Genomic DNA, 12,128 nt, shown 5'->3' with positions numbered 1-12,128 from the left:
GACATGAGTACTGCGTATCACCCACAGACCGACGGACAAAGCGAACGCACGATTCAGACTTTGGAGGACATGTTGCGTGCTTGTGTTATTGATTTTGGAAAGGCTTGGGAAAGGTATTTACCGCTAGCCGAATTCTCTTACAACAACAGTTATCATTCGAGTATTAATGCCGCACCTTTTGAAGCGTTGTATGGCCGCAAATGCCGATCTCCTATTTGTTGGGCTAAAGTAGGCGAAACGCAAATCACCGGACCCGAGATAGTCCATGAGACAACTGAGAAGATTGTCCAAATTCAAGTGAGACTCAAGACAGCCCGTGATCGCCAAAAGTGTTATGCCTACCTTAAACGTAAGGACTTTGAATTCAACGTGGGTGACCGTGTAATGTTGAAGGTGGCACCTTGAAAAGGTGTCATTCATTTTGGAAAATGTGGAAAGTTAAACCCGCGGTACATTGGTCCTTTTGAAATCTTGGAGCGTGTTGGACCCGTTGCTTACCGTCTGGATCTTCTGACTCAATTGAGCTCAGTTCATCCTACCTTTCATGTATTGAATTTGAAGAAGTGTCTTGCTGAACCAGATCATGTCATACCATTGGAGGAACTTACAATTGATGACAAACTCCACTTCGTGGAAGAGCCTGTCGAAATTATAGACCGTGAGGTCAAAACTTTGAAACACAACAAGATCCCGATCGTCTGAGTACGATGGAATGCCAAACGAGGACCTGAGTTTACCTGGGAGCGAGAGGATCAAATGATGCAGAAGTATCCTCACCTTTTCCCAGCTCCTCCATCTACCTCAGCTTAAAATTTCGGGACGAAATTTTCTTTAACAGGTGGGTAATGTAACGACCCTGGATTTTCCAACGTTTAATTATTAATAGTTTATTATTAATGCTTGTGTTTTAATAAACGTGTTCTTATACGTGTTACTTGTTACCGTATTTAACTTTTCATGGCCCGACTTGTCTTTGTGACACACGTACTTTACAGGAATAATACTTCGAATATTATTTACGTTCATGATTAATTATTATTAATCATTTTTAATTAACTAATGTTAGTAGTTAGTTACTTGGGCTTTGTTTATTTAATTGCTACATACTTGGACTTGGGCTTCTATTAATGTACATAGACTTGGAAGCCCACCCTACTTTCTTAATGGACTAGTTAGCCCATTTTTATGCAAGTATTTCATTAAGACAAAGTTAGATTAATTAAGATTAAGTTGGAGACTAGTTACATGTATACTTACACCACTTTCCCATACCATTTAGCTTTAATACCATTTCAAGCTCTTACCTTTCTCCCATGTTTGAAAGTTAGCATGTGACCTTCTCCTTTGGGACCCTTGAAACCGTCAGCCACCATGGGTAAAAGGGAGATCAAATCTTTTTTTTGTGATACTTATTTACTAGTATTCTTCACTCCACACACACACTTCATTTTACACTTCACTTTTTCTCTCATTTTTCTCTCTAAATATTGTAAGTAACAAACCTTGTTTCTTCTCTTTTCTTCCTCTAAAAACCGAAACCTAAACATAAATATCATCATCATTTGCTTGTTTTGTTACTTGTTCTTTTGTTGTTGTTGTTGTTTACTTACTAGTTGTAAGAATCAAACTTTCTAGTTTGTTCTTCATATTATCTTGTTTATACAGGAACAAACAAGAACCAAGGAGAATCAAGTTTATAGTTTTATTCCTCCATAAAACTTGTTAAAAAAAAAGTTCATGAGCTTTATAAATCATACTTGTGTTCATGTTTGTAAACTTAAGGTTTACTTTCTTAAAGATCAAAGCCTTGGCTTGAATCTTTCTAAGTATGAACAACCATGAACTTATTACTTATAGATTTAGTTTATCTCTTCATTTTATGTACTTTAAAGTTGTGATGTTGTTAAATTGGTCAAGTATTACTAGTTAAACTTGATCTCATATTTCTTGAAACTAAAAGTTAACTTTGTAAGTTCAAGAACATAGAAGTATAACTTTCTAGTTATAACTTCATACACTTGTGTTGGATCTAAGTTTCTATAGCTTATGGTCTTCTAAATTTGTTGTAAACAAGAGCTTATAAGCTTATATACATGTTACAAGTTGAAAATCTAAGTTTCATAACTTATGGTTTCATTAAAGTGTTGATCCAAGTTTTGTAACTTAGGATCTAACTTAAGAACACTATATCTAGACTTTCTAGTCTAGGATTTTTAAGATCTAACCAAGATCCAAGTTCTACAACTTAAGATCTTGTTTATTTAGTTTACTTTCAAGCTTGTAGCTTAATATTACTAGTAGAACTCATGTATGTGTCGGATCTAAGATCTTGATGTAACTTTGGTTCATCAAACTACATACAACTCTTAAGTGAGTTGCGCTACATATCTTGGACTCACACTAGTGTTATGATGGTCAAAACTTGGTTAATATGATGCAAACACATCAACGAGTTGTACACTTGAAGCTATAAGCATCAAGGATGAGAACCGGGATGAGCATCAAGCACCATGAACCCACCGGAACACCTTACTTACTGTTTTCTGGAACTGATTAGTAACCTTGGTTACTGGAAACATTGATTTCCATCTAGTTCGGTTCGAGTAGATGATTTTCCGTTTATACCTCGTCTTAATCCGAGTTACGGTTTAGGATTTATGGCCATCCGAAAGTCACTACACCCTTTTAACGTTGTGCTGAAATTTCTGACCTACTCGCACTTAAACCGTCGTCACAGTCAAACGAAGACGAGTTTGGTTCTGGAAATTGGTCAGCCTCTAGGGGACTCATATACGGAGCCATGGCCATTGGTCTCACCTTATTTCAGTTTTTATAGAGGTCGTGGCGACTGAACGAAATCAGCCTTTATTTCAAACTCTATTCTTGAATAAAACTTACTTTACACTTTTTGTTTGATGATGAATGATGATGGTACTTAAGACCTAATTTACATACTTTTAAACCTTTGGGAACGATTTACTGACTTCGTAACTTTTGACTTAGGTTGAGGACCTTTCGGACCAACCATTTGCTTACTATTCCCGCGTATCGACTTTTACTACTTTTCACTGTGAGTTATAGCATCCCTTTTTACTTTAACTATTTTGGGAACTGAGAATACATGCGCATTTTACGTTTTACATACTAGGCACGAGTACTTAAACTTATTATATGTGTGGGTTATACAACGGCATAATTTTCCCCTTAGCTCGGTAACGTTTAGTCATTGGTCTTTTAACCGGTGAACGCGAATTTTAGATATGGATCCATAGGGTTTGACATCCCCACTAGGGCTAGTCGCGCTAGCATTTAACGGGTGTTTAATACTTCGTAAACTTACGCACTAGCCAAGTGTACTTTTAGGGGGTGTTATTTACGTTAAGTTAGTTACCAAGTTCCCACGGTTATACATATACTTTTCATACTGTTTTGAAATACTGAAATCTCGTGGCCTACCTTACATTACTGTTATATTTAAACTATAGCTCACCAACCCTTGTGTTGACGTTTTAAAGCATGTTTTTCTAAGGTGCTTAAGGTTTGATTGCTTCCGCTGTAGTTGTCATGCTTTGTAGACTCCCGCTGCGCTTATTAGAGATGTCTTTGCATGAAACGTTTATCTTGCATTCACAAACTTTATTACTTTTGAAACAATGATTTGTAACGACCTATGGGTCACGTACTATTATTAATGCCTTCTATTCGTAGAAGCACACTTTCGTATGTTAAACATTAGACGTTGGTTAAGACGTCACCTATATTCATGAATGCAAACTTATTTTGAAACCGCATATAGTATTTGACCTTGTAATGATCTTGTTGTTGATTATTCGTACACGGTGGTTTTGTACGGGGCATCACAAAATATGTTCCATGAAGTCATTGTAAGTGCACCATATACTCGGTTATGCATGTCTTTTGATTTATGACTTTATGTTGACTTTTTGTTTTTCTTTTGTTGTCAACTCTTTAACCAATGATAGTTTGTTTTTATCTTATGTGTCTTTAGTGTGATCCTTTATGTTATGCACATGGGTAGTTTATGCTCCAATAGTCATCACACATTTTTGACTCACTTGGATTTTTTTGTTGACAGATTAATACTTGCAATGGTCTTTACTATGGTTATTTCTATCCCAATTCTCAACGGAACTTTCAAACTAAAACTGTGGACGGAAGCATGGACAAAATGGCAACTTCTTCATCAACATGATACCTTATACCTTCTGTTATATTCTATCGGTTGAAGACTTAACATATTCTATGGCTAACTTTATGCTCTTCATAAATCGTACTATATGTATTTTCATGATGTGATAATGGACTACATGAATCTTCTTTTTCTTGGACACCATAAAGAGTGCACGACATACCTATCTAATATTTGTTTATCACTTCATTGGAATACACATTAATAGTTATTCTTTATAGAGTACTAATGAAATCTGTTTTTTGATTAACTTTTTTTAAGAAATTAAATTATAATTTGTTTCATTGACAAACCGTTGAATTTTGTTTGCATCAACTCGACTATATGTTTTACATGAGATCAAATACAACACACAAGTGGCTGCACAACAGGATGTTTGATTGATGATTCTATTTAAACTTATAGTATTGATTGAAACTTGCTACGAATGAAGACACCGGAGATGAACTACCATTCTTGCTAACAAGAGAATCAAATGTAAAAATTTACAAGAAAAGGGCATTCTCAAAACTTACTTTCTAATATCTATCTATTATGCTTAGAAATCATATCACATAATTACATTAATTTAGATTTTTTACGAACCGTGATTTCACGGGTCATTAAACTAGTTTTACATTTTAAATAACTAATCTTTTTCCATCTATTAATTTATTGGCATCAGCAATTATAATGCCACCCCTCTCTCTATTTCCCTGACCATGTTCCTGAATCAATTTAACATCAAAATTCAAAATCTAACCAAACGCAATTTGAGTTTTAGCAACTGAAATCCATCTGTGATGAAATTCTTATCCCTTTGAAGCACTAAATTATCTATTATTGACGCCCCTTCGATTAATAACAAGGGTATATGTTCGGGTGTCTGGAAAAAAAAAAATAATAATAATAAAAAATCAGTGTTTACAATAGATTGTTTTTGCAATGCTCAAAAAACTTAATTCTGAGTATTGATTATCGATATCCAAATAAACTGCTTTGGACACAAGAATTGAAACCAAAAGTGGTGTACAACAATTGGTAGTCATCAATAGTTTTTTTTCTACTGTTTGTTAAAAATAAATTGCATGTTCGATAATCTTGAGAGAAAAAAAATCATAAAAGAAACATAAGGTGGCGCTCCCTGTTAAATGGGTTGACAGCGAAATCGGTTGTTGAGTGTTGGACGGCGTTGGATTTTTTTCCTGGTGGGTGGGGGTGTTAGAGGTCTCGGTATCCATTCGTCGATTCCAGCGTTGAAATGGACGTAGCTCAAAAATTGGACACCATCCCACCGTCTCTTTTAGTCAATGTCGATTTCGTTGGTCACCGTCTCAACACCGACGGTGGTTTTAACTCTTTTTTTTTTATTTATTATATTCTATTTTTTATTGGTCCACGATTAAAATCGACTCCGAAATGGAAACTGAAATGGACACCGAACGACACCTCACTTTAATCCATTTCAAGGTCCATTTTCGATACCGAAATGGACCTTGACAAATGGACACGGACACCTTGTGTTCTTATGAATTGTGTATTAATTTTATAGATAGTATAAAAAGTAAAACTAGTATATCACAAATATTTTTTAAAGCACAAGTTTTTGTTAAATATGTTTTTAACGTACTACCCTTAGTTAAAAAACTCGCTAGTTGTTTATACATTCAAATCTTAGTGGTTGCTACAAGCCTACCTTTACAAATAAATTCATTATCATCCGAAATACATATATACGGCCTAAGAGAAACACTAAATTAGTGAATGTCGAGAAGCAATTGAAGACGATAAACTTGCTGCATTTTGATGAACTACGATAGTACTTAACACACCAAACGTCCACTCCACCGAACACCTACACACTAGAAACGACGAACACACACATCTAAAGACGATAAAAACTCGCAAATCATATAAACATTAAAATATGTAAACACGATGCAACCGAACAAGTAGGTGGATCAGCAAAATATAGCTAGGTCGGACACCAGAGAAGAAGCCACCGATTTAAGGGAAGACTACCAAGGCAAGAATGAAACGAACAAACCCGCAGTGGAAATAGTTGTTAACACCAAAACGGGCTAACCAAACAAAGAAAATCATTCGGGCAATAATCCACCACAAAAATCATCCAAATCGTTAACCAAACCCCTGCCACATTCATTAAACAAGCAAAATCGTTGATGCACCCATCATCTAAACTTACCAAAACAACACCAACATGGCCTAAAGGAATGATCACCCCATGTAGCCACGCGAGGACCCTCCACGACAGACACAACTCAAATCTAGCAAAGCAGACAAGTACGATAAAATATTGAGAGAAAAAAACGAGCACAAAACTGTCATATGTCACACCTTATGGGATGAGGACAGTCGGAGCTCGGAAAAAAAAACGAATAACGACCAAAAGTAGAAGCTATTTCATTTATACAACTCTTTTTGAAAACATTTAAGCTTTGCTGAATTGGTTTTACTGAAAGTTTCATTTGGTATCACCAAAACTATTATAATTTTCAGTTTTAGAAATGGTTAATTATCTAAAATCACTATTGTTATATAAATGGTATATGGCTATATAAATGGTATATGGCTGTAGAATATGAACACCGGATTATTCCTTGAATCATGAACTACTTTCCAAATTAAGTATTTCGACCCTATTAGCCTGAGGTTGCACGAAATCTTGATTAGGACAAGACAATGAGCGATTTATCGTCCAGTCTAAAAGCTAATAAATCAAAGCAATTGTAAAGAGTATATTCTGGATGTTATGTGTTGAAAGAGTAGAAGTTGTAACCTTTATTACATAAATAGTTCCATCAATTTATATTAGTCGAAATGGTGCAATCGAAAGGTTGCAACCTTTGGTAGAAGTACGTCATAATTAAATGGCACAACCCTTGATGAAAAGCACCTTTGAATAGTAATTATAGGCTCATAATGTAGGAAAACCGTGCTATAACTTCCAATAAAACAATGCAACCATTAGTTAAGCGTTGCAATGTTTCAGTCATGAATTGCACTCTTTTGCTGTCAACCCGTCAAGGACGCGGCGCATCAAGGAGTGATGTGGTGCATCTCCATCATTTGACTCAATTCTATGCATACAATGATATGCATCGTGTTTAGATGCGACATATCAAAATCCTAATGTCCATTTCAAGACCGTCAGATGCAGCCCAGATGCGGCGCATCTTACCATATCCACCAGCTCCCAATTTGCAAAATGCAAACCAGTTTTCCGACTCTAGCTATCTCGTTAAATCTTTATGAACGTGTACTCCACGCTTCACTGAATTCTTTTTATAGTATGACAAGATACCTAATACTTCCAACCTAGTAAATTCAATCCATTGAGTTCATTTGTTGGATCACACTAAAATCACCAACAAATCCCCCCATTTTAGTGTAATCTTTGATTTACTAAAATTGAACAAACCGATAAACCAATGCATAAATGGAAATATTTCAGAAATTATATTTCCATCTTAGTATACTACATATTTCAAGAATTCAAAAACCGGGGTGTTTTAAGAGTTGAACTCGTCAATCCACATATACGAGAAGATAATATATACATCAGTTTTGTACATGTTACAATACAAACTTGAAACTTTACAAGCCGTGTGTCCTAATACATTCATGAACATATAGAAAACTAAGCCCCAAGCTTTCTTGAAGAAGCAAAACATCACGTCCATATATGTAGTTCTCCTTAATCTTGCTCCTGCAATGCAATTTTTCAAGAAAACTATTGTTATACTTAAAACTCAATTTGTCTTGCAGGTCCAAACACATGCCTTATGATCATGTAATACGTGTGTTTCAATCTTCATAAAGTAGGTTTTTCACGTTGAATTCAGCTCTTATCGTTGTACTAGAAGGGAATTGGGTATCCCACTTTAGAAGATTTAAATGGACTTCAATCCTACACCAATAGTCGACTTATGCACTAAGTCACTGGCTAGTCCTTTGGTTAAGTGATTTGCCAACTTTTGTGGTGAATTAACATAATCAACAAAAATCACTCCATTCGTAGTGAACTATTGGTTCGTAAGTTGATCACGAATGGAGTGCTTTTTGATGATTAGCCACTCCCATGTCCTTCATTGAGAACCTTGATGACAAAAATTGTTGTTTTATCAAGGTTCGTAAGTTGTCAACATGTCATCAATATACAAGCAAGTGATCACTCTTTTACCCTTTTAATCAAATTTGCTGTATACGCACGTGTCCGATTGATTTAACGTAAATCCATGAGACAATACCATATCATCAAACTTTTGATTCCATTGTTTATGTGCTTGTTTAAGTCCATACAATGACTTAATCAATTTGCACACCTTTGTTTCTTGCCCTGGCATTACAAAACCTTCTGTTTGTTTCATGTATACCTCTTCTTCCAAATCACCATTAAGAAAGACTGTTTTGACATCTATTTGGTGAATTACTAAATTATGAGTTGATACAAGTGCAATTAACTATCTAATGGTGGTAATACAAGCAACCGGTGCATAGGCATCAAAGTAATCTATGCGCTCCTTTTGTCTAAAGCCTTAGACGACCAATCTCTCTTTAAAGTTTTCAATCGTCCCATCAACCTTCATCTTACGTTTAAAGATCCATATGTTACCAATAATCTACACCCAGGTGGCAAGTTAGTCAAAATCCAAGTGTTATTTATGCGGTGTCGTCAGGTCGCAAATCGTCAATCTAAGTTACCAGAAGGAGGCGGTAGTTTTATAATTTATATTTAGCTGGGTTTTCTAGCTATATTTCACTTACTTGTCTTTCATATAACGAGTAAGCAACAAGTATAACTCATGTTGATTTTTGTACGTTTATCGGTAATATGGGATGAAAGTTTACCTAAAGTCAACTCTAATGACAAGTGGTGATAGATTGATTTATTTTAAGTAAAACACAAAACATTTAAAGAATAAAAGGATAGGCATGTGATAATGTGATATTTAATACCGATGGAGAGTTGTTAACAGAGTTCCACTTCCTATAATGAACACTAAACCTCAATCAATCGGGAACCTAATTAATTTGTCACTCAGAATTCAGGCTTTGAAGATTCTGGCCAAGACAAATATACCTACTCCTAAGGTTGTAAAATTCGCTATTCGGGAATTAATCAGTTGAGACTTTTGAAGGATTAATCGGTAATTCGGGGATTAATCGGATTGTACTGTATACATTTAAATATTAAATTTCCAGAAATATATGTGTAAATATAGAAAAAAACCATAAATATAAAAATAAACTTTAACATAATTGTCTAAAATTATTCATTTTGCTCAAAAAGTATAACGTTCTAGTGTAAATTCATGTTAAAATGTTAATCATTTTTTACTTTGACCTACTTTAATTACCAAATTCGATTTTGACTCATCAATTGACGTTGACCGTTTAATTAAACGGATTTTTGAAAATCGGAACGGATTGCTCTTAAAAATGATTAATCGAAGATTAATCGGCGAGTAATCGGGTTTTTTACAACAATGACTCCCAACGTTAACCTTAATGGGTTTAAACGACCTTATGGATGGAATCCTAGGTGCATGAATAAAGTTATATACCTCAAGGAAGGTCCTAACTTTTCTTAATCATAGTTGGTTTAACTGCTATCACAATCTTCACTTAACGCTTGGTTATGCTTATAACGTTAACATATGTGCAATCTTAGATATCTTAAGGTACTACTAACTAGGCTAAAAGTCTCTCCTTTGCAATAATTACTCAACCGCGGATCATCTTACAACATCTCAAGGATCTTGCTTCTCACGCGAACCATACTTTTGAGTAAACCAATGTTCAATGAACGCTAGATTACTTACTCTAATCATAACCTAAATGTGTAGCTCTTATCTGACATATAGGGGCTATCTATACGTAGGTACTAAACCTTATTGTGATGTTAAGCACAGATAACTACTTACCTTGTATTCTATGATTGATCAGGTCATAACACTAGGTTATAGCCATGTGGGTAATTGGAAAGGGTGGTCCGTAAATTAGATTTCTAGGCCCGACATGGTTTCAGCATAACAACAGTATAAGGTTCAGATGAAATATTCAACATGTAATAAACATTCATAACAGGTAGACAAGAATGCATGATGAAAGCAACTCAATATAACAAATTCATATTATTAAATTAAGGAAAACGTTCACCAACTCTCAGTTTTCAGGATCACCAAATGCAGCCTAGATGCAGCGTATCTTACTAGTTCCACCAACTCTCAGTTTGCAATATGCAAACTAGTTTTCCGACTCTAGCTATCTCCTTAACTCTTTACGGACGTGTACTACATACTTCACCGAATCCGTTTTAGATTATGACATGATACCTAAAAAGTTTCAACATATTAAATCCAATCTACTAAAATTATTCGTTAAATTACACTAAAATCACCAACAACTGCCTTTCAAAAAAAAAAAAAAAAAAAAAAAAAAAAAAAAAAATCACCAACAACTACATGATTCACTACTTATATAGATTATGTATGTACATACAATTATACATATTTAAAAATGTTATATATCATGGTAACCTTCTTTAAATCTCATGAGAAATTGGCCACTTAATTCCTTCATCATTATATACTTGAAAATCACCACTGTCTAATCAACTAATCCAGCAAGTTGGACTGCGTTCTACTCTTTTAAGTAGTTTTAACAAATAATAATTGGGCTTTATACCCGTAGAACTTTTTTAAAAGCCCAACTCACTATTGGCCCATTATATAAAATCAATATCCCAAAATGCAAACCCTAGCACCTAATTTAAAACCCTATTTATACCTTTACGCCTCATCATCTCAACATCAACACAACAATTCATCATTTCATCGTTTTCGAAATCAATTACAGTAATACCTGGTTAATTGTTCTTCGATTTTTCTTATATTTCTTAAATTCGAAATAGTTGCTGTAAGATCTGTATTATACGCGTTCGAAATTCAAAATTGCATCTGTTTTACCCTCTCCTTGATATTCAATTTCATTTTAATTAAGGAGATATAACTGATGCATATAGCTAATTATAGGAAGGCTTACCAACGCATTGCATTCTTTATAAAATTGCTTTAGTGTCAAATGGTCCTTTCTATATTTTTAATTTTATTTTTATTGAAAATTGAAAAATGGCAGATGATGTAATTTCAGGTTTTATGCTTAACACACAGATTCACCGTGGTGACTACAAACTCCGCTTATTATCTGATGCCAATTTTTATGTATTATGTTTATTTATTTATTAGTTTTGTTATTTGATATTTGATCTTAATTATTTTTTTGTTTTGGTAGGATTTCATATAATGCAATACAAATTATCTTATACTACACACTGAATTTTTTTATGTGGAAAAACAACTCTCAAATTATTGTCTGATGTTTTTATCCTACCAAATTGGTTTTTAATTTTGATTTTATTGTTGTTTAATTCGATGATGAGATAGTAGCAGACGGGCGGTCTGAAATGATGCAATGTTGATTGTCTGCGTTATATCCATTAATTTGGATTCAACTCTGAGATACTATAAAATTATTTGGCGTTATAAATTTTAAGCTGTTAAAAGTGTTTTTGTTGCTATGATGAATATGCAAATATTTTTATGTCTGGACTTATGAGACATTGTCTATGAAATTATAAGCATACTTCTGAGCATGATTTTTGAGAATGTGAATTGTTAATTTGCTCATTAAAATGTTAAATTTTAATTCGATTACTCGTACTTTTTTATGGAAATTTTAACGTAGATTTTTTCAACAAAATTAAGCTACTTAGAAAAGTTGAGGTTCATAATATAATGACATGAAAAATATGTATTCCAAACCGGAAAAAACTATAAATATAGTGACATCAACATTTTCATCTATTCGCTACTTTGGATAGCCTATGCGTAGTTATTAAATATTAAATGTAAAT

At 34.1% G+C, this 12,128-nt stretch overlaps 1 non-coding gene across 1 annotated transcript; it reads left to right on the top strand.

The window, feature by feature from the left end:
* Positions 1-11,342: 11,342 nt before the first annotated feature.
* On the top strand, positions 11,343-11,430 carry LOC139869605 (small nucleolar RNA R16). The gene has a single exon (XR_011766208.1). It is a non-coding gene; the product is annotated as a small nucleolar RNA R16 (small nucleolar RNA).
* Positions 11,431-12,128: the final 698 nt, after the last annotated feature.

The sequence above is a fragment of the Rutidosis leptorrhynchoides genome, chromosome 9 (genome assembly GCF_046630445.1).
Source record: "Rutidosis leptorrhynchoides isolate AG116_Rl617_1_P2 chromosome 9, CSIRO_AGI_Rlap_v1, whole genome shotgun sequence".
Classification (NCBI taxonomy): Eukaryota; Viridiplantae; Streptophyta; class Magnoliopsida; order Asterales; family Asteraceae; genus Rutidosis; species Rutidosis leptorrhynchoides.
The sequence above is the reverse complement of the archived record's forward strand: the minus strand, read 5'-3'. Positions and strand labels throughout refer to the sequence as shown.